The sequence below is a fragment of the Eucalyptus grandis genome, chromosome 8, assembly GCF_016545825.1.
Source record: "Eucalyptus grandis isolate ANBG69807.140 chromosome 8, ASM1654582v1, whole genome shotgun sequence".
NCBI lineage: Eukaryota > Viridiplantae > Streptophyta > Magnoliopsida > Myrtales > Myrtaceae > Eucalyptus > Eucalyptus grandis.
Window position 1 is genome coordinate 60,223,839 of NC_052619.1, and position 20,366 is coordinate 60,244,204.

General features: G+C 38.1%; 1 long non-coding RNA gene across 2 annotated transcripts; it reads right to left on the reverse strand.

The window, feature by feature from the left end:
• Positions 1–414: 414 nt before the first annotated feature.
• LOC104415394 lies at positions 415–7,630 on the reverse strand. Of its 2 annotated transcripts, XR_005545667.1 has the most exons (3): positions 7,546–7,630; positions 5,769–6,076; positions 415–511 (listed from the first exon to the last, which is right to left on the reverse strand). It is a non-coding gene; the product is annotated as an uncharacterized LOC104415394 (long non-coding RNA). The 2 variants fall into 2 exon arrangements; XR_005545666.1 differs by lacking the exon at positions 415–511 and having other exon boundaries at positions 5,453–6,076.
• Between the last annotated feature and the right edge of the window lie 12,736 nt (positions 7,631–20,366).

Here is a 20,366-nt window from a genome sequence, read left to right on the forward strand (position 1 = left end):
TTCATACAGTAGAGATGATGAATCAGTGACAAGCAGAGATGAATAAAGAATTACCGACTGTCCAAAAACGATAGTCGAGTTGGGATCAATCGTCTAGGAAATAGTGTTTTCTATCAACTACAATTAATTTTTCCCTGAAATATGTTTAGGGCTTGAAATCTTTGCGATTATTTGCTTGTCTAACTTGTGCAAGAACGCAAGGCCTTTGGCTGCTCTATTGCAAATTTTAAGTTAAAAGGTGTGACCCATGGAAGTGGTTTAATGGCCAAGCCCCCGCAAGGAAAGACACATTTGAATATTACAATGAACCAAGACAAGATCATATTTACCAAAAATTTAAAAAAACATGTATTTATCACCCAAGAAAGACCCTTACTTCCAAAGAGATGGCTCTTTAGGGTACCCTCCGGAAGAAGTCATGGCCAAGGAGTAGTTCTTCATCCTCCAAACAACATCCCATTAACTGACAATCCTCTGGATGAGATAAGCTGGCAAGGTAGTTCACCTCCAACTGCAAAAAGTTATCACTCTCATGTCAAAATAGGATAAGACCTCATAATTTCACATATGTTTTAGTATAACGAAGCAAACAGGCATCTCCCGCAGAAAAAGAGAGGAGATAGAACGACTAATTTGTATGACAGTCACCTCATAATTTCTCCAAGGTCTTGCATAGAATTGCTCGCAGTCATAGGACAAATCATGGGCCCTAAAATAAGGGATAAGAGGAGCAAGAACTGTCTTTCCTCAATGACTGCAATCCTAACAGAATAATCTGGTCCTCATCATTGATCAAACCCCCAGAAATATGCATTCAGTTGGGCAATGACATATATTCTCCAAAGGAAGAAAGCAAATTGAGATAGTGAGCTTCATATAAAGTTAGTGTTGGATTATAATGTCTCAATGCTGCTGTTTTCTGTTCTGTTTTACTCTGTTTTCCTCTGTTTTTTTTTTAAAAAACAGCCAAGTTCATTTAGTTATGTATTTAGTGTTTTTGTTATTTTCTAGGAAGTTAATAGCATGTTTGTGTGCAGTTATGTGTTTCACGTATGTGAGCAGTTTTTTGTTTTGTGTTTAGTGGCTGTACTTGACAGTTTCTTTAGAAAACTGATGTATGTAAGTTTGTGCTCTTGTTTTTCTCGTGCTTCTTTTCCTCATTCAAAAACTATAGCTTCTGGTTTTTCTGTTTCTAGTTCTTGTTTGATCGGTAACAACGGTGGTATCGAGCATGTATGATCTTGAGGGACTGTGAAGTGAAGCAAGTATCGAAGTGTAAAGAAGTTAAAGGGTGATGGAGACGGGGTCGAGTGGTTTCTCTGCGATGGCTTCTCCGGTATTTCTTTGGAGAGAATTATCAAGCATGGGCTATTAAGATGACAGCATTTTGGAGGGTCATGATCTCGTGGGAAGTCATGGAGGATGATTATGAGGTTGCTCCACTTCCAGACAATCCGACCTTGAATCAGATAAAGTACCATAAAGAGAGAATCACAAGGAAGGCCAAGGCAAAGTCATGCATGTACGTTCTTTGTTTCACCCACTATCTTCACAAGGATCATGAGATGTGATTCCGCAAAGGCAATATGGGATTTCTTGAAGGATGAATACGAGGGAGATGAGAAGATAAGAGGCATGAAGGTGCTGAATCTCTTGAGGGAGTTTGAGAGACAAAGCAGATGAAAGATTCGGGGTTAGTGAAGGAGTACTCGATAGGTTGGTTGGGATAGCTGAAAAAATCGAGTTTTAGGGTGACTTGAAGGATGAAAGGCTTGTTCGGAAGATCTGTGTCTCTTCCAGAGAAGTTCGAAGCCACCATAGCGTCTCTCGGAAAATACAAGAGACTTACGATATAAAGCTTGCGGTTGTTAAATGCTCTGCGAGCACGGGAGCCTGAAGACCGATGAGAAGAGAAGAGTTTGTAGAGGGTGCGCTGCAAGCTAGAGTGAAGTCAAATGATGGAGGCAAAAGGAAGAAATGGATTCAGTCCAGAGAAAATGTCGGTGACTCCAAGTTTGTAGCAAAAGAAGGAAACTTTGGTGGGTCTAGTAAATGGAAGATGAACAAAAAGCCATGTCAATATCTTGTGGTGGAACTAATCATCGAGTTTTAGATGTTGGAGAAAGCGATGCTAGATGCGAAGATGTCACAAGTTGGGTCACATGGAAGCCATCGCAAAGAAAAATTACCAAAGCAAGCGGGAAAAGCACGGGTAGCATTGAATGAAACGAGGAAGAGCACTTGTTTGTAGCTTCTTTTCCGAATCTTCGTTGGGAATGATGCATGGCTAGTGGATAGTGGTGTACCAATCATATGACTGGCAATTCAAAGTGTTTAGGAGTCTAGACATGTCGATCGAGTCAGTCGAATTGGCAACGGACAAAGGTATATCGAAGTGCAAGGGAAGGGTACATGTGGCTATTGAAGGAAATCGGGAGGTGAAGGCGATTAGTGATGTTCTCTTTGTGCCAAATATTGACCATAATGGTAAGTGTTGGTCAATTAGTTGAGAAGGGCTATAAAGTGAAGTTCGAAGGGAAGGAATGTCTTATTAATAATGCGAGATAGCAAAGAAGTGCTAAGAATTCCAATGGAGGACAAGAGTTTCATGTTCAAGCCACAAGAGATGCAACAAATAGCTTTAAAGTGCAAAGAAGAAAATGCGAGAGATATGGCATAAAAGACTTGGGCATGTTCACGGAAGAGCATGTTGTTTATGCAGAAAAATAGCTTGGCGATGACTTGCCAAGTTTGGAGGAGGAATTTCCACAAGTGCGAGAACTTGTCTTCTTGGCAAGCAAGCCGATTTCCTTTCAAAGGAGGAGGGAGAGCATGTGAGAAGCTGCAATTAGTCCACACGGATCTATGTGGACCTATGTGCCCGAGTCTTCTCTCAATAGTAGCGAGTATTTCATTACATTCACTGATGATATGACTAGGATGAGTTGGATTTATTTTTGCGAGCCAAGTCGAAGTTCCCGATGTGTTTGTGAAGTTTAAAGCCTTAGTTGAGAATCAAAGTGGAAAGAAAATTAAAATGCTCGGGTCGATAATGGTTCGAGTATATTGCTAACAAGTTTAAGTTGAATTGTGAGCAAGCGGGAATTGTGCGGCGGTTCCACTTTGCTCCCTATTCACCTCAACGAGAATGGGGTCAAAGTGAGAGGAAAAAGAAGTATTATGGAGATGGCCAGATGTATGATGCGGGAGAAGATGTTGCCTAAGAAGTTACGGGCTGAAGCGGCTAATCTTTGCAATGTTCTTGTTGAACAGTTGCCCACGAAGGCCTTAGAGAGGTCAACACCTTTCGAAGTTTGGTATGGTGTTAAACCTTATGTGAAAAATTTGAAGGTTTTTGGGTGTTTGTGTTACACTCATATTCCTAAGGTTAAGAGGGACAAGCTGGATAAGAAAGCAGAGCTTGGAATCTTCATTGGGTACGATCTCCAATCAAAAGCTACGGAATTTTTCACCCTATGACGGGGAAGGTGACAGATGGCGAGATGTTGTTTTTCTAGAGGAAGATGAGTGGAATTGGATGGAAGGAAAGAGTGCAAAACAACAACAGTTCGAAAAACAACCTGCAACAAATGAAGAGATTGATGAAGTTATAGATGGATTGGAAGACAGTGTGGATGATTTACCAGTGAGAGGCACAAGGTCACTTGCCGAAATCTATGAAAGAAGCAATGTGGCAATGCTCGAACCATCTAACTTTGTGGAAGCTAAGGAAGATCAAAGGTGGATTGCAGCAATGCAGGAGGAGATTGCAATGATCTAGAAAAACCACACATAGGAGCTTGTTGACAGACCATCTGATAAGAATGTGATTGGGGTTAAGTGGGTGTTTAGAACAAAACTTAATCTGATGGTTCTCAATAAACATAAAGCTAGACTGGTGGTGAAAGGCTATGCACAAATATGAGGAGTAGACTATTCTCAAACATTTGCTCTGTTGCACGACTTGATACAATAAGGTTGCGTAGCTATTGCGAGAGAAGGGGTGGCCTATATTTCAATTAGATGTCAAGTCTGCATTTACGAATGGAGAGCTTGAGGAGGAGATTTTGTTGAACAACCTAAAGGCTTCGATATCAAAGGGCAAGAAGATAGTGTATACGAGGTTGAAGAAAGCTCTATATGGACTGGTAAGCTCAAGAGCTTGGTATGGGAAGATAGATCGATATTTGCGGGATTTTGGCTTTGTAAAAAGCTTAAGTGAGTTCACTCTTTATGTCAAGAAGGTGAATCACAGGTATTGTAATTCTGTCACTTTATGTAGATGATCTATTAGTGACGGGGAATGATATGGAATTGATAGAGAAGGTGAAGCAAGATCTATTTGCAGTTTTTGAGATGTCGAGACTTGAGAAAGATGTCTTATTTTTTGGTGGGAAGTCAAACGGGCTTCATATGAGATCTTCATCTGTCAAAAAAAATACATGAAGGAAATTCTAAAGAAGTTTGGATGGAAGATTGTCGAAGTGTAAGCACTCATATGGCTGCTAAAGAGAAGTCTGCGAGAAGAATGATGGAACAGATGCGGTAGATGCTTCTATGTATAGAAGTCGATTGGGTGTCTCATGTATCTTACGGCAACTTGGACCCGGATATTCTATTTCTTTGTGAGTGTTTTATCCGAGGTTTATGAGTAGTCTAGTCGATTACATTTGATTGCAGCAAAAGGGTCTTGAGGTATCTCAAAGGAACATTGTTCTTTGGTGTGAAGTTTAAGAAAAGTCGGAAGTTTAATTTGCAAGGATTTTCGATAGTGACTGGGCTAGTTCAGTAGATGATATGAAGAGTACGTCCGGATATTGTTTCAGTTTTGGTTACATTTGTTTCTCTTGGTGTTCTAAAAAGCAAGAGATTGTGGCTCGATCTCTGCGAAAGCTGAGTTTATAGCGCCTACCGCAACGCAAATCAAGCTTTGTGGCTGAAGAAGATAATGAAAGATTTATGGCTGAATTCCGGTGGCGTATCGAAATCAATGTGGATAATCAAGCTGCTTTAGCAATATCTCAGAATCTAGTTTTTCATGGCAAAACTAAGCATTTCAAGGTTAAGTTCTTCTTTCTGCGTGAGGTGCAACAAAGTGGTGAAGTTAAGTTGGTCTATTGCAGATCTGAAGATCAGCTTGCAGATATGTTCAAAAAACCACTTCAACCTGGAAGATTTGAAGTATTAAGAAAGAAAATTGGAGTATGCAAAAGAAGCGATCCAAGGAGGAGTTTGTTAGATTATAATGTCTCAATGCTGCTGTTTTCTGTTCTGTTTTACTCTGTTTTTTTATTAAAAAACAACCAAGTTCATTTAGTTATGTATTTAGTGTTTTTGTTATTTTCTAGGAAGTTAATAGCACGTTTGTGTGCAGTTATTTGTTTCACGTATATGAGCAGTTTTTGTTTTGTGTTTAGTGGCTGTACTTGACAGTTTCTTTAGAAAACTGATGTACGTAAGTTTATGCTCTGTTTTCTCTGTGCTTCTTTTCCTCATTCAAAAACTATAGCTTCTGGTTTTTCTGTTTCTAGTTTACTGTTTTGATCAGTAACAACAGTTAGCCACACCAAACTAGAACAACCTAGTGACAGAAAAGGCCACTAACATCTATCATCTCATTCTCATTTTTCTACAACAAACTATTTATCTGGACACGATTCTCCTCCTAGGATCATAATAGAATTTCTTGCTAAAAATGCAACAGAGATTAACATTAAATACTGCAAAGCACATGCCACCTGAGCTTTCCTGAGAGGAACTAAGATTACCTTCCACTCTTTGAATCCTTGCACGCTCTCAAGGTTCAATATATATATTGGGCAATGGAGTCATTCTTTTGCTCTGGGAAGACCCATTCTCATCAAGGCAGCCTTTCAAGACTACCAATATCACCATTGCCGAGAATTGTATGAGATCTGAAGCTTCTTGTTGCAACTTTCAGCTCTGCAAAACTAAAGACTCTGACTTCTAAAGTGAAGCAACATAACCATCTGGAATAGATTCATTTGACCTCCCTCTTAACCTCCTGCTCAGTTCATCATCTTCTGCTAAACAGCCGCAGCTGGTCCTCCTGTGACTACACGAGTGAAGAGAAAAAGGTGAAGAATTTGCTGTGAGCTGAAGACAAGAACCATAGACAATCAGGAACTACTTGAGTTATGGAGATGTCAGCAGGTGGGAAAACATTTATTTAGTTAAGTTAGAATCTGAAGTTGTTAGCGGACATGTGTATGAAGCATATTCCTTCATAATCCGCTTTGTCTGTAAGTTGGGGTTGCATGAACTTCAGGATAATTCGGAAAGCAGGAGGGCAAGGACTAGTATGACACGCAGAATATCTATAAGATGTATAGTTAGGATTCCAGCTCTTGCATTGAAACTCTGACACAGTGTTAAACAGCCCTTTATTCTGAACGCACAACCTATTGGGATTGAGTCCATCTTGTGTATCAAACATCTTCCATAGGTACACCATGACCAATATGTTACATTCTCATGACAAATGCCTTCTTCTTGTTCATATCCGCTCTCTCAATCATACCATCATTTCTCGTCTCAATTTCTTTCTTTTTTTTTTTTTTTTTTTTTTTTTTTGGTGAATGGTAATTGTAATAAAGCTTAGCCAAAATGTATTCTTTCTAATTTTCTTTTGCCTCAGTATTCCAGCCAAAGCATCAAAACTTAATCTATTGATCCAATGAAATGCCCAAACCAAATGTGAAGGGTAACAAAGTCCAACCACAGGAAGAACTAAAACCAAAATTCTGTGACAGACTTTCCCACCTGCTGATTCATAACCAACGAAAGCAACCAAATATCATAACTTTATGGAATCACAATTTGAAGTTGAGAATTATCATAAAGGGTACAACAAAGACCTGCACTCTCAGGGCAAAGACCAGCCAGAGATTACATCCTAAAAATGCACAACTCACGGTGAAAAGAAAAAAAAAAAAAAAAAGCAAGAAAGAATTGCAGAAGAAACAAGGTAATTACCAAAAGTAAACAGCGAATACAACTACAACTTGAACCTAACTTGAAATTCTATCAATCAAACGAGAAATGGATATAAAAAATCGAGGAAATAACTTTCTTAGCTAAGACTCGACTAATCTACACACTTATTCAGCAACATAACGACTCCCACGCGTGAACAAAAGGCTTGCCCATAGCAGAACAGTCATTGTTGTCTCCTGTGCTAGGCAGCAGCATCGAATTTGGTCGCATCATATCTCTCTTTGCTGACGTCCGATTTCAGCGAGCCTATTGTCAAAATAAAAAGTTTTTCTTTTCGAAATACTAAACATAGAAATTCGTGATTGGTTCCAGCCGCGCGCATGCAAAACTGCAAAAATTCACTCCGACCAAACCGTAACTCCAAATCGACATCCGTAGAATCCCACGACACAACCGCACCCTAAATTATTGTTACTACATAACGACCCATGGATTGAACCAGCAACTCGGAATTCAAACAGATCCGAATTCACCACTTAGCTACGAAAATTTCCTTCAATTGAACTGATGTAGAATTCGAATCCTTACCCCAGGGCGCCGCGAAACCAAGTTAATTCAACCCGTGGGGAGGCACGCATGAAATCTCTTTTTCTTTCTTGGTTCTTCCGAGCTCTCTTCTTTCTTTTTTTCACTCTTACTGCTGCTGATGCTTTGCTTTTCTGTTCTGTTCTTCAGGTTCTCTGGAAGAGCCCATTAAATGGGCTCAGGGCTGATTGGGCCTCTGTGGTTTGGGCTTCCTTTTGTTTAAGCCCAATGCGTACAATTCCCATCGGCAGATATATCTTCCCACTACAAGCTGCCTCCTCCACATTCATGCGGTAACATACAAATTCTTATCATTGATCTATCTTAACTGCTCATATCTAGAAATTTCGGAAAATTACCAAAATTTGGCAGGATTGACTGAATTGACAAGATTACAAAAGGTTTAGAACTAAATTGGCCAAGAAAAAAGATTTAGGACTGAATTGAAAAAATTACAATGGGCCTAGGACTTTTTTGGTAATTTTCACTAGAACTTTCTTGCTAAGTCTACGGAATAAACTAACTTTTATTACAATAGTGCTTGTGACCAAGCAATAAAACTGATTGAATATATATACTATTATGTTGTGTGCAGCCGAATTGATATTACTACGTATGTAATATTATTACGTGAATTCATTTGCCAGACATCGAACTAATCTTATTAAACCGGTCATCAAGGTTGGGCATACACATGTGTTAAGGAAATTGCAAGAGCCATGCGTGACAAGCATTTTCCATTTCCCAAGTGAAGTGAAATAGGTTAAAATTAATCTTACAAAGTGACATCGAATCCTTAAGAAATAGAAAATCCAGCACACCACAGAATATACAAATGAACTGAAATGATATCGATTCGAAAGTGAATTACAACCGAAGAGAATGCACCTGTTTATAGGGTGCCATTAGCTATCCTGCTAATGCAGATTTATCTAAAAAACTTTCTTCTTGTGCATGAATCTTCTCATGTCCTATACAACAGACTCATAAAAAGCCTACTACTCTTTTATTTATACCTGTGAAAACAACCACCTATTGTTCAAAAGATGCCTCCAGAGCGAAATAAAAAGCATGTTGAGCAAGATCGAGGAGATCGGATAAAAGGATGAATAGAAAACAGACTTTGAAAGTAAATTACAGCTTGAAGCAATATCACATCACATTAATGCTAGTAGTTCTTGATCAGGTCCAAAGAATGTGTTTTAGTCGCCTTTCGTTGAGCCGCATTGTTATGGCAATTGCAGTCAAATTTGCTTGGGCCCAAAATTGCATTCTTTCTGGGCTTTGGAGAATTAATCATGTCTGTAGATACATCTTGTCAGATTTGGTATCAATAATTTGGATATATTGGGTCCATTGATGGGACATTACACTCACACTCACCCACACACACGTTTGTAATAGTAATGTAAACACGTACCTACCCCTTCTTAGCGACCTACTCATCCCGCTTAATTCGCTTACCTGTGATAGAGATTCGACTTGATAGAATATTTGTAGCATTGAGGGAATATATCTCTTCTAGGGATAGATCAATGATCAATCTGTTGACTTCACTCTAATTTGAGGAAGGTTCTATTAAAATCATCACTCATCAACGGGCATTCTATTTTCTTGATATCAAGAAATTTCGAAGTTTAGGAACAACCCCTTTTTGTTCTAGTACTAGTGCAGAATAGCCTTCCTGACCAACGGAGTATACTGCTGAGTGTCTCTTTTGATTCTTGGACTAAATCAAGTTGAATGAAACTTTAAAATATTAGCAATCCTAGCCACCTCCTAGGAAGTTGGGAAGTAAGGTAAATAGAACTTTCTTTTACCACGGATAATTAGTTAAATTGATGCTCTCTTCTGAAGAAAGCTTAGAAACTACCAAACCACAAATCAAATATAGACAAACCAAGTAACATAAGTTATAGTTTACATATAAAAACGAAGCTCTACAAAGTACCATAGTATTCTCAAATGGCGAGACTGAGAATCAAACTTTAAACGAGTGGAACCTCTGAAAATAGACATGAAATCTTCGCGTCCGTCGATAAACCGAAGAAAAGGTACTGTTTTGACGCCATCAACATTTAATCTGTCGATCATTATCGCTAAAGAAGCCGAGCCCACCATCCATAAAAAGTCGCAGGGTCCCACCGTCCACCTTTGACGTGGAACTGGATCCGAAACCCGACGACCACATTGAGAAATAATATCATCCATCCGTGCTTGACTTATTAACCGACGCCCGCATGAAGAAATCGATTGCTTTGACTCGCCTGCCAGGGAGACAAATAAAATTGCGGGTCCCATCGACATAATGTTCGGGTCCGGCTATATTTCCCAGGAAGACCGGCTACAAAATAGTGAATAACCTTCGGATGACATATGATGGACCCACTGATGAATGTCATCATTACGAACGTGATTTAGAAAATCAGGAGATAATCCATAGTCTGGCTATGAACTTCTTCTCTTATTATTTTAACTTTCTAGTCCCAACCTCCAGAAAAAAAAATAGGATTTTCCCGCCCATTTTCAGTAATTGTACCTCTTTTGACAATGATAATTTTCTTTCATGTGCTGTGCATGGAGATGTCACTTCATGGAAATGGGAAAACCAGTAATCTGCTCGATTTTGTGCAGTAAGTTTTCTTAATAATCTAGATATGCCGTGATCTCTTTACTTTAACAAGAGTCTACCGTATCAGACGGATGCTAAATTTTAGGAGTTTACAGCAAAAGGGCCTTTGGCTCTCAAATGAAAAGGATAAGGATGAAAAAAATGAGGAAAGCGGTTTGGTTAATAAGCAATCGCCACATACTTGTGCTGACAATGAAGTGGAATTAAAGATGGATCGATGGGCAAAACCTTCCTTATGACATTCCTCAAATTATGTCTCAAGTTTCACTAACTCAAGTTATATTCAAATCATATGGCTTTCATCATGCTAGCTAATACAATCACGTGAAACTTTGGATTTTAGATCATAGATAAGGAAAAAAAGCTTAGGCTGTTGTAGCCATAGAATCGTCATATCATAGTAATACTAAGCAAAGATAAGGATAGTCTTTTTGTGCTTGATCCTGGGGCCAATGCAATGCAAGCTCCTTTCATTGGTCAAAAGCAATGGACTTGATTGGGTGGCTAATAATCTACTGGACGCTATCAAGAAATCAAACTACTTCTTTGGCCCCACAAAAATAAAATACACACATATATATGTGTGTGTATATATATATATAAAATTTCCGTGGTGGGCCGTCGACAGCGATGGAGTCTTTTGGTTGAGACGATGATTTTCAAGCCCCACGGTCGGCACGCACGCGCCCAAACGAAAATCCACGAAAAGGAGAAACGAGCGACATTCGTGGGATCATCATCATGTTTTTATTTTTGGGTGGACACCTAACATCATTATTCCAAGGCCGAAAACTGAAGGCAAACACACAACGTGATCAGCAACGTATCCTTTGAACAGGTCCTCATAATTTATCATCAAAATCGAGACGGACTTCACACGGGAACTTTAGACAATTAATTTCATAGTACAACATGTTTTTGGAGGCAAGCAAAAGGAAAAAAATCATGCAACCAAAAGATCCAGATGCCACTTCATCTGTGTTAGTAGAAAATAATATTAAAATATATAAATAATAAACTATACATTTAATTTAACTTTGAGAGCAGTTAATAATAATCTCATAAAATCTCATTCTTTTTTTATAATAGTCATCACAACACCCATTGACCATGTCATTTCAATTTCTTCCTCAAGTTTATGGTTGTTCAAAACTCTTCTACTACTAATTTTGGAAAACATACATTACCATTACACTACCATTATTAGAAAAATGGATCCTAAAAATTTGTAATCCAAAGGAAGTCGGAATCCTCATTTACGTACTTTATTTTTTCGAATTTTGCCATACATCTCGAATTTTCACACGCCACCTCGTTCTCTGCATGAAATCCTGGCCTACTATAGCCCAAACGCTCCCCACATGGCGGCGTCATACGTGACATAAGTTTACTAGTCCGACTCAGAGCCTTCCTGATTGTGCAGTTCCGTTGGATTTTAGGCAGTCCGGCCCTATTTAGATTATTTCATATTGGTTCGGCCTTATTCCGACCGGTTTGTCGCTATTTTTGACCGGTTGGACACTATTCTAATTAGTTAGTGCACTTTTAGACCGATTCTTGGCTATCTTAGACCGGTTCCCAAGGTTTTTTTTTTTTTTTTATGTGTTTAAGTTCATTTTGGCCTTATTTGTTCCATACAAGCTCTTCAAGGACTAGTTTCTTTGCATTTTTTGTCCAATCTATTGTGTTGAAACTAATAAAGGACTAGTTACTTATTATGGATGGCTAATCGACCCCGAAATCAAGGTCCATATGCAAGTTCATCTACCACTACTACTACCGTTAAGGTTTCTCCTAATCGATTGTTTATCACTCTTTCATTGGAGGATCATCATTCAATTCTTCAAGAATTTGATACTTTTAGCTCCTCTAACATAAGAGAGAGTATTAGAATATTCAAACAATAGACCACGCATTTATCTATCAACTTAAATTTTTATGATAGTATAATCACCAAAATCTCATATGGCATTAGAATTAGGGAGTCTTGAGTTTGATTCTTGTAGGACCTCATTTGCCTCCCTGATCGCATATTTCGACACCTAAGCTAAGACCAAAGTCTAACCTACATGAGGGGATATTAGAATTAGTCTCACAAAATCTCACAAATAAAATGGCCTGCCCGTTGATAAAAAGACAAAATCCAGTCTATTCACTAAAAGTGGGTGGCTTTTCGCCTTTTAGAAGAAGAAATCTCTTCTCGTAGGATCCGTTTATCCCTTTGATCCGTAAACAAGTATTGCCTTTTGCTCTCTTGCATGCCTCAACGATTTAAGACAATCTCAACAATGTGACCTCTTAATTGCTTGTCCTTTCATGTCATTGTCATCCTTTTTTTTTACTAGGCTTGAACCATTGTTCAAGACTTGCATATGTTGCCTTGCTCTTGAAGCCTCACTTCCCACAAAGTGCTTGCCGGACCCATGTGGTGTTGTTTTACTAAACTCTAGAAAGTCTTCCTATGTAAGAAAATAGTCAGCAAAATCTCAGTCCGATCTAATTAACAATTCATATATACACGTATCTCCACATCTCTCTCTCTCTCTCTCTCTCTCTCTCTCTCTCTCTCTCTCTCTCACAGAGACTGTGAACGAATTTTCAAGGCAGCCCTGTTTGTTAACCGTTTCCTTTTAATCGCAATTGGATCCACTGCTTGAGGTATTTGTAGAGCATTTGATCCCAATCGACCAAAAAAATTGTTATGTAAATCTTTATTTCCTTTGGCATGAACTAAAATACAAATAAAATGAAATAAAAAAAAAAGAAAGAAAAACTTGTCACGTTTTTGTCCAACTAATATTTGGGAAAATTTCTCTTTTTTGCCCCTAATTTATCTCATCAAATTCAAACCCCACCTTATTTTATTAGTAATTTATCGATCTTTGGTCAGCAACGTACTCTTCAATCATTTCCAAATAATCGATCGTCCAGATTGAGACGTACACCGCATAGATTTAATGAAATGATCTTACTGGAATTATCGCATTTCTGCTGCGCCTATGCACATGTTTAACCCGATAACTTAGTTTAATGAAACCCTTATGCGATGTTGTCTTTAGGAAGAAACCGGTGTGCCCCCCCAACTGATGCTTTCACCCACTTCGTTTTGTTTATTACCTTTTAAAAGCTTTGTGTAATTCCCTAAAATCTCGGCTACCAACTTTGTTGTGATGCCAATTTCTATTTGTGATCTAAGAAAAGGTGCAGGTCAGATCTGAGTTTAGTCAGCGGACAACTTCTCTATTTTGTCGATTAAGGAATCTTTATGTCCGAATATGTTGGTACCTAACGAATTTATTTTGTAAATTCCAAACCTTACCATCATCTACATTAATCACGCTAAAGATCTGTATACCTTCGCTGTCCCAAGAAAGCGTGTTTAGAGAGCCAAGACATACACGGATCGCATCTTGTTTTTCATTCATAGATAGTATCGCTTTTTGATTTTTGTTTTATTTGTATAGCCTCAATGATTTATGCTGAACTCAACTGCTTTTAACCATGCGTCACTAATCACAATCACATATTCTTTCATGCGTTATCTTTTGGGAAATGATACCCAAAACCTAAACTATACCTACGGTGATACATTTGTCTTGAACTTTCCTCATGTGATATGAAAAATTCAAAATCGAGATGCATGCGATAGAGGAATTTCAGACATGTAATTTCATTATACTACATGTTTAGACAAAGGAAAGAAGTAACGATGCCTAATCAAAATATGCGGATGTGCGTTGGGCACAGTTTTGGCGAAGGACTATAAAATCTTTATGCCAAAATTGAAATGTTTGGCAAGACAATTTCGCAGACCTTTGAGCTCAATTAAGTATTTTCAGAGTCTCTTAACTTCAGTGTAAGTCCTCCCCCCCTCCAATACTGACTTTGAGTATTTCTGGAATGCTAAATGATTTTCTTTTATGCTAAATGATTTTCTTTTTCTTTCAACACTGTCCTCGCATCTAAATTCCAGTTTTCCTTCACCAGCTTTACTGGGCATGATGCATCGCGCGCATCACCAGAGAGCCCAACTTTGATCGGTAGGTTTGCACACGTTTTCTTGTTTATGAGAGACTAATAGAGATGAATAGGATCATGCGTATTCACACTTACAAGCACGTCCATTCAAAGTCCAAAACCTACAGGCAAATTAAGTCCGATTCAGAACCAAAATGACCAGATCCAACTGAAAAACTTAAATTTAGCATCAATTGAACATGACTAGATACAATAAGTACTCATTAAGATTTTCTCTGTAGCCTATTATTTTTAGAGAGAACTCATGCCACTATTATCTTTATATAATAGGGTTTTGTAGATTTTCTCAATCCAAATTCCCCCAACTGTTGGGTCTACTGTTTTTCTGCTTTATAATATAAATAAAATGACTCTTTTTCGACCAAAAAAATAAAAATAAATTCCCCCCTCTCTCTCTCTCTCTCTCTCCCCTCCCCGTACCTTCTCTTAGCTACCTACTCATTCCGCCTAGTTCCGCTTATGGATTTTTGAGACTCCTCAGGAGAACATTTGTAGCATTTGTCGTGAATAAATTTTTCTCTTCTATAAACAGCAGACGATTCAATTTGTTTGGCTTCCCTCTATCTGGAGGAAAAGTCTCGAAAGCCAACATCCTCCTCCTTCCGTTCAATCGCTTTTTGTCCTTCATCTTTGATGGGACCTTTTTCTTGACATGACTAAACTTTCAGTGTCTTTCGATGTTTAGCGTTTGCTTATGCATGCGAGGAAAGATTAGATGGAGAGGTCGTCAATGGTAGCCTGAGTGATATTCCAATCTGGATTCCCTAGCATGCACACAACCTTTTGACATGATTAAGCGGTTTATAACATTGTCATTTTCATAGTGATGCTCCCGTGATGGTAGACATCAATTCATTATTGAGGGATGGCCTCATAAGGTGTGCATTATAATATTTCAATCCTGCAAAATTGTTTTAATTTGAAGCCGCACAGATGATCCTGAAAATCTATCGGACATTATCACTAAAAAACCGGGCCCACCATCCTTGAAAAGTCGCACGTTCCCACTTCGACTTCATTGCTTCAAATCTCACGCCCAAGAAAAGAGACAAACAAGAGTTTTAATGGGTCAAGCTACTGCGTGCAACCCCAAAACTAACAAGAATACTTTATCGTTTTCTAATTTTTAAAGTATCATGACGTTCGCTCACCATAAAAGACTTGCTCGACGATGAGAGATTCGGCCTGCAATTAACGGGTAAAGATTTTCATTTCTTCGTTCATGCGCCTGAACTTTGGATGGACTTCGCGTTCAAGCGGTTTTCAGTACAAGTGGATCTCTGTGAATACAAAGTAATCGTAAGATGCAGGACCTTGTCCCCACCGCAAGCGAAAATCGAAAGTTAGTACCGCCTTAAATTATCACAGCCTCGGTTTAGTTTCGAGTAATTGGATGACATTCTAAATAGATGCAATAAGAAACTAAAATTGCTGTAGTGTCCATGATTTCATGTTCGGGACTTGTCAATCAAATTTGGCTTATGATGTTTGATTGGATGGATGGCTAATTAGTATATCAATTTTTTAATATAAAGAAATTTTGGGATATAGGATCGATCCTTTCTATTATAATAATACTATTGTAGGGTAGCTTTTTCCAACAAATGAAGTATATTGGGTGGATTCGAACCCAAAAAAGAGAGCATACTGGTGGAAACTAAATCAAGTCAAACGAAATTTCTGAAATAAAAGCCAATCGATGCTCCCTCGTGGAAGAAATCACGGAAACCATGAAACCACAAAAGTCACATGGTTCCCCGTCCCCCGGGGGACCCCCTAAAAAGAGAAAAAAGAAAAGTCCAAAATCTCTCTCTCTAAGAATGATAAATAATTTTCAAGAAAATCACCTATTAGTCAACCGTTTCGGTAGTCACAATTAAAATAGTTGTGGAACATTTTGATTTGAAGCGACCAAAGTAAAAAGAAATACTGCTGTTCCATCTTTCCTTACTAGAGAAAAGGTGAAAGTGGATATATGTCAATAGCATCAAATTTCCAGATCTTGACAATTGTAGAGGTCTTTCTTTCTAGACTTTTTTTTTATCTATCCTCATTGAGAGATTTCCTGACCTTGGCCTTGTAACAAATATAACAAAACCTACCCGAAATGAAACCCTATTCTTCTTAATGCACCTGTTAAAATAACCATTTCATTAGGGGCAATAGCTACTATAAAGAGCCAAATCAAAAACCAAATTGAACTAGATCGAGGAGAAATTGGAATATTTGAAGAGAATGATTTGGAAGGAGTTGTCGCCATCCCCCCCCAAAAAAAAGTAAAGGATTATATATTAGTAATAGTAATTATTCATAGGTTCAATCCCAAATTACTAATAAAAAATGGGAAATTTTCAAATAAAGATTTGGAAGTCTTTCTTATTTTCTTAAATAAGGGCTCGAAGTGGTTCATCATCTCGAGATAAAGGCGCTTGGCTGGCCGATAACTATTTTCGGCCATTGAAGGTGATATTTTGGTCAAAAAAATTGTAACTATAATTTTAAATTTCTTTATTTTTCCTTTTTTTCCTTTTCCTTTCCTTTTCTCGCTTGCCTCAAGTGAGGCAACCCTCGCTCAGCCTAGTGAGGTGGTCCTCCCTAAGTCTGGCAACTTTGCCATGGCCGGCGAGAGGAAGGAGATTGATTGCCATCTTGTTCATGAAAAAATTCAGGCTAGCACACTTCAACCTCTTCATGTCTTTCCCATTCCCAGCTTGCAGACCTATTCACGAAAGCCATTTCTTGTTACTCTTTTTTTCTTTCTAGTGCAAATTGTTGATGTTCATGCACTCACCAACTTGAGAGGGAGTATTAGAGTAGGAGATATGATTTGATTTTGATTATTCTAATCGCGGGTTAATTAATCCGGTCAATCCTTAAGATTAGATATACATAATTTAAAATAGAAAATGTTATTTTGCATATTTTTCCTATTGTACATCCTTTGTATTATAAATGGGCTTGTAATTCATATACAAAAGTTGAGATATACACAATACAATTTTCTCCAGCATTCTTCACTTCCTGTTTAGAAACAAAAGGAAAAAGAAAAAGAAAAAGAAGAAAAGGAAAAAATTAATAAAAATTTTTGAAAAAATAAAATTATCTAAAAATTGTCCACATCGATGTCTTGCTGTCGGCATCCACATCAATGCCGGTTAGCCAAATTTGGCCGAATAGACTGAATTTATACAAATATGAAAATATTTATGATTGAATTGGTCCAATTGAAAAGCCAATGATTGAATTAGTATCAATATTATAGAATTATGACTTTTTTGGTACTTTTCCCCAAAGAGCTCTCGATTGAGTCCAAAGTGACCTCAATGTGAAATACCCATCTACCAAAGCGACCTCATTCTTGACCCGCATTGGTATGCGTATGGCTATCGCCATCGATGATTGTCACGGAAGAAACGGTGCAAGATGGTCCAAGAGATATAGCCCCGACACATCGTAAAGTAAAACCGGCTCAGAGATCCAATCACATCTTTCTCTTTCTTTTCCCACCGTCAAGACATAGGTCAGGTCGAATTCTTGTGGATCTTGCTTTCTAGAGTCGAACATCTGGCTTGTCATTTTGTGCAGTGGGGACGAGTCAACAAACGAACCTCAGACGGGGACAACGTTGACTGTTTGGAGAAACCTTCGACGTCCGACCACACGCACGCAACGCCGCGCTTAGAGGAGTTGCCTTCAATGTAAAGCTTTTCGAGCAATTACCTATGTTTAGTAACTCGCAGGTAAATGTCTCTACCGATTCGTGAAACGAACCTGAAATTGAGATCATTCCATATGCTATTTACCTAGGGCTGTCAAAAAGGCCAGGCCGTACTCGATCTAAACACAAAAAATATGAAATTTTATGGTATTGTTTCAGGTTAGATTAGGGTCTTGATGTCACACTCAAACACATTACTTAACTTGCTGTCTCAGTGTCTCTGAGTTCAAACATTGAAACCCATACCTGAGCAGCCTTCACGCCCTCGGCATTTGACGCAACACCCTATCTTTGCCTGAAGCATAGCTACCTGAGGTCCTCGCAACTCCATCCTCCTTCGTCTACTCCACTGCCGCCGACTCTGACTTCTTAGTTTCCTAGGTCGGATACAGTTGACCCTCACTCCCTATCCTATCTACGGACGGATTCGAGTGATCTGTAGGAGGGCGGTCAAGATCCGAGGTCAGTTTTCCGATCTGCATTCGTCTAGACTCGTGGTTCTTGATTGGTTTTGGTTTTGATGGTGTCCGATTCTGGCTTTTCTCTTGAGTCTCATGCTTCTTTAGATTTAGTATAATTCTTCTCAAAGAAATATTAAATCATGGGGCCATCGATATTTCAATATTATCACGTGAATGTCATAATAAACATATTAATGTACATATGTAAGTAGAAAGACTAAATGGATAACCAGCTAACAATTTTTTCCTAGAAAATTTTGTCAAGGGTTAAAATTTGCAAAGGAAATCTTCCGAACCAGACGGACTTACCAATCAATGTCAAGAGAAATTTATGTTTCTTCAAGTTTCGATTGAAATTGTTTCCAGGCCTCATTGAGGTTAACCAACAGATTGATCGGGATGTTGAAACTTTCAAATTCCTTTTGAAAATAATGTTTTGCATTTTTAAGTTGCTAAGGAATAGGCTTCATCACCAAAAAAAAAACTTTTATTTTCCCATTGATAAACAATATCAGTTTTTTCTTCTACTTCTTCTTTTATACCTCTGCTCTTGGCACATACCTCTCAAAGGGGTCACGTCACAACTGCTTATTATAGTTTCATGCCATCATCGTCAGTTTATAAAGAGGATTTCTAAGGCAACTCGGCCACCCACTATTCTAGAATTGAATATGGTTCCCCTTGGACAAGCGCTTGCCGGCCACATGTCGTGTTGCTTTAGTAAACCCTATAAAGTCTCCCCTATCTAAGAAAATAGTCAGCAAAATCTCTGTCCGATCTAATTACCGACTCAACTGGATGCATATTCAGTCTTAAATGAATTTACCACCACGTAACATTTCCTGTATGCTTATCAATTAGTTTTGTTGTGCACATTGAAAACATGCTATTAATTATAAAATTGTTTTCATAAACAAAGCACATACCAGGTGGTGGTCATGAAATTGCAAGTTGAGGATTTTCATGACTTTACTTGAACACTCGACAATCGTTGGCATATCCTTCCATCCAGCATACACTAAAGTAAATTTCATATCAAAAGAGCAAATACATAGCACATTCTGGGTTGTTCTCCCACTCCTACCTCTAAATGGAATCTCTTGGACTTACAAGGAGCAGTAGCATCTATATGGGTGCCATCCATAGCACCTACGCAGCACTGATAATATATTAACAATCAATATCATATAAGATTATCAACTTCATGTATTTGGCCAGGTATAAAATTAATATAAAAATCATACCTTGAAATAGCGTTTATGACTAGGATCAATAAGAATTTCTTGTGGAATAACGTCAAAGGACTGTGGTTTGATTATCTCCTTTGAAAATTTGATGTGCTTTCAACACTCTATTGAAATACTTGCTGATCGTTTCTACCGAATGTTGGAATCTCTCACATAAATCTCTATTTGAGTTATTGTGAGTAACCACTTCAAAAATATCCCAACTTGTTCATCTATTTGAACAAATCGACTATCTTTCAAGAAACCCCTTACCCTCATTAAGTCACATAAATTCAAAAAAACATGTCTCTCCATCAAATGCTTCATATATCCTATCTGAATGTCCATGAACAATCTCCTTATCCATTCTCCTCCTGATAATTGACTGTCCCTAATAGGTTCTTTCGTATGGAGGGATGTCTCCATCGCAGCTAAGCGAGCCACGCTACCAATATGTTAATGTCATCACCCAAGGATTGTTCAACTGGTTGTACTTGCTCATTAGACACTATTTGATCCCCTTCCATAGTACCTATACAATCACAAAAATGACCAAAACATCAATATAGATTTTGAAAACACATCTAATAATAATTAATAACATAATTCATAATTTCAATAGATATTACAAGAGTCTCAACACTAATCATATTTGAATAAACTAAAAGATTAATAGATAATATACGTCATACAAGTCTAATGAAACTCCATGCAATTCATAATAAATTTCCAAATATCTACTAAAGAAA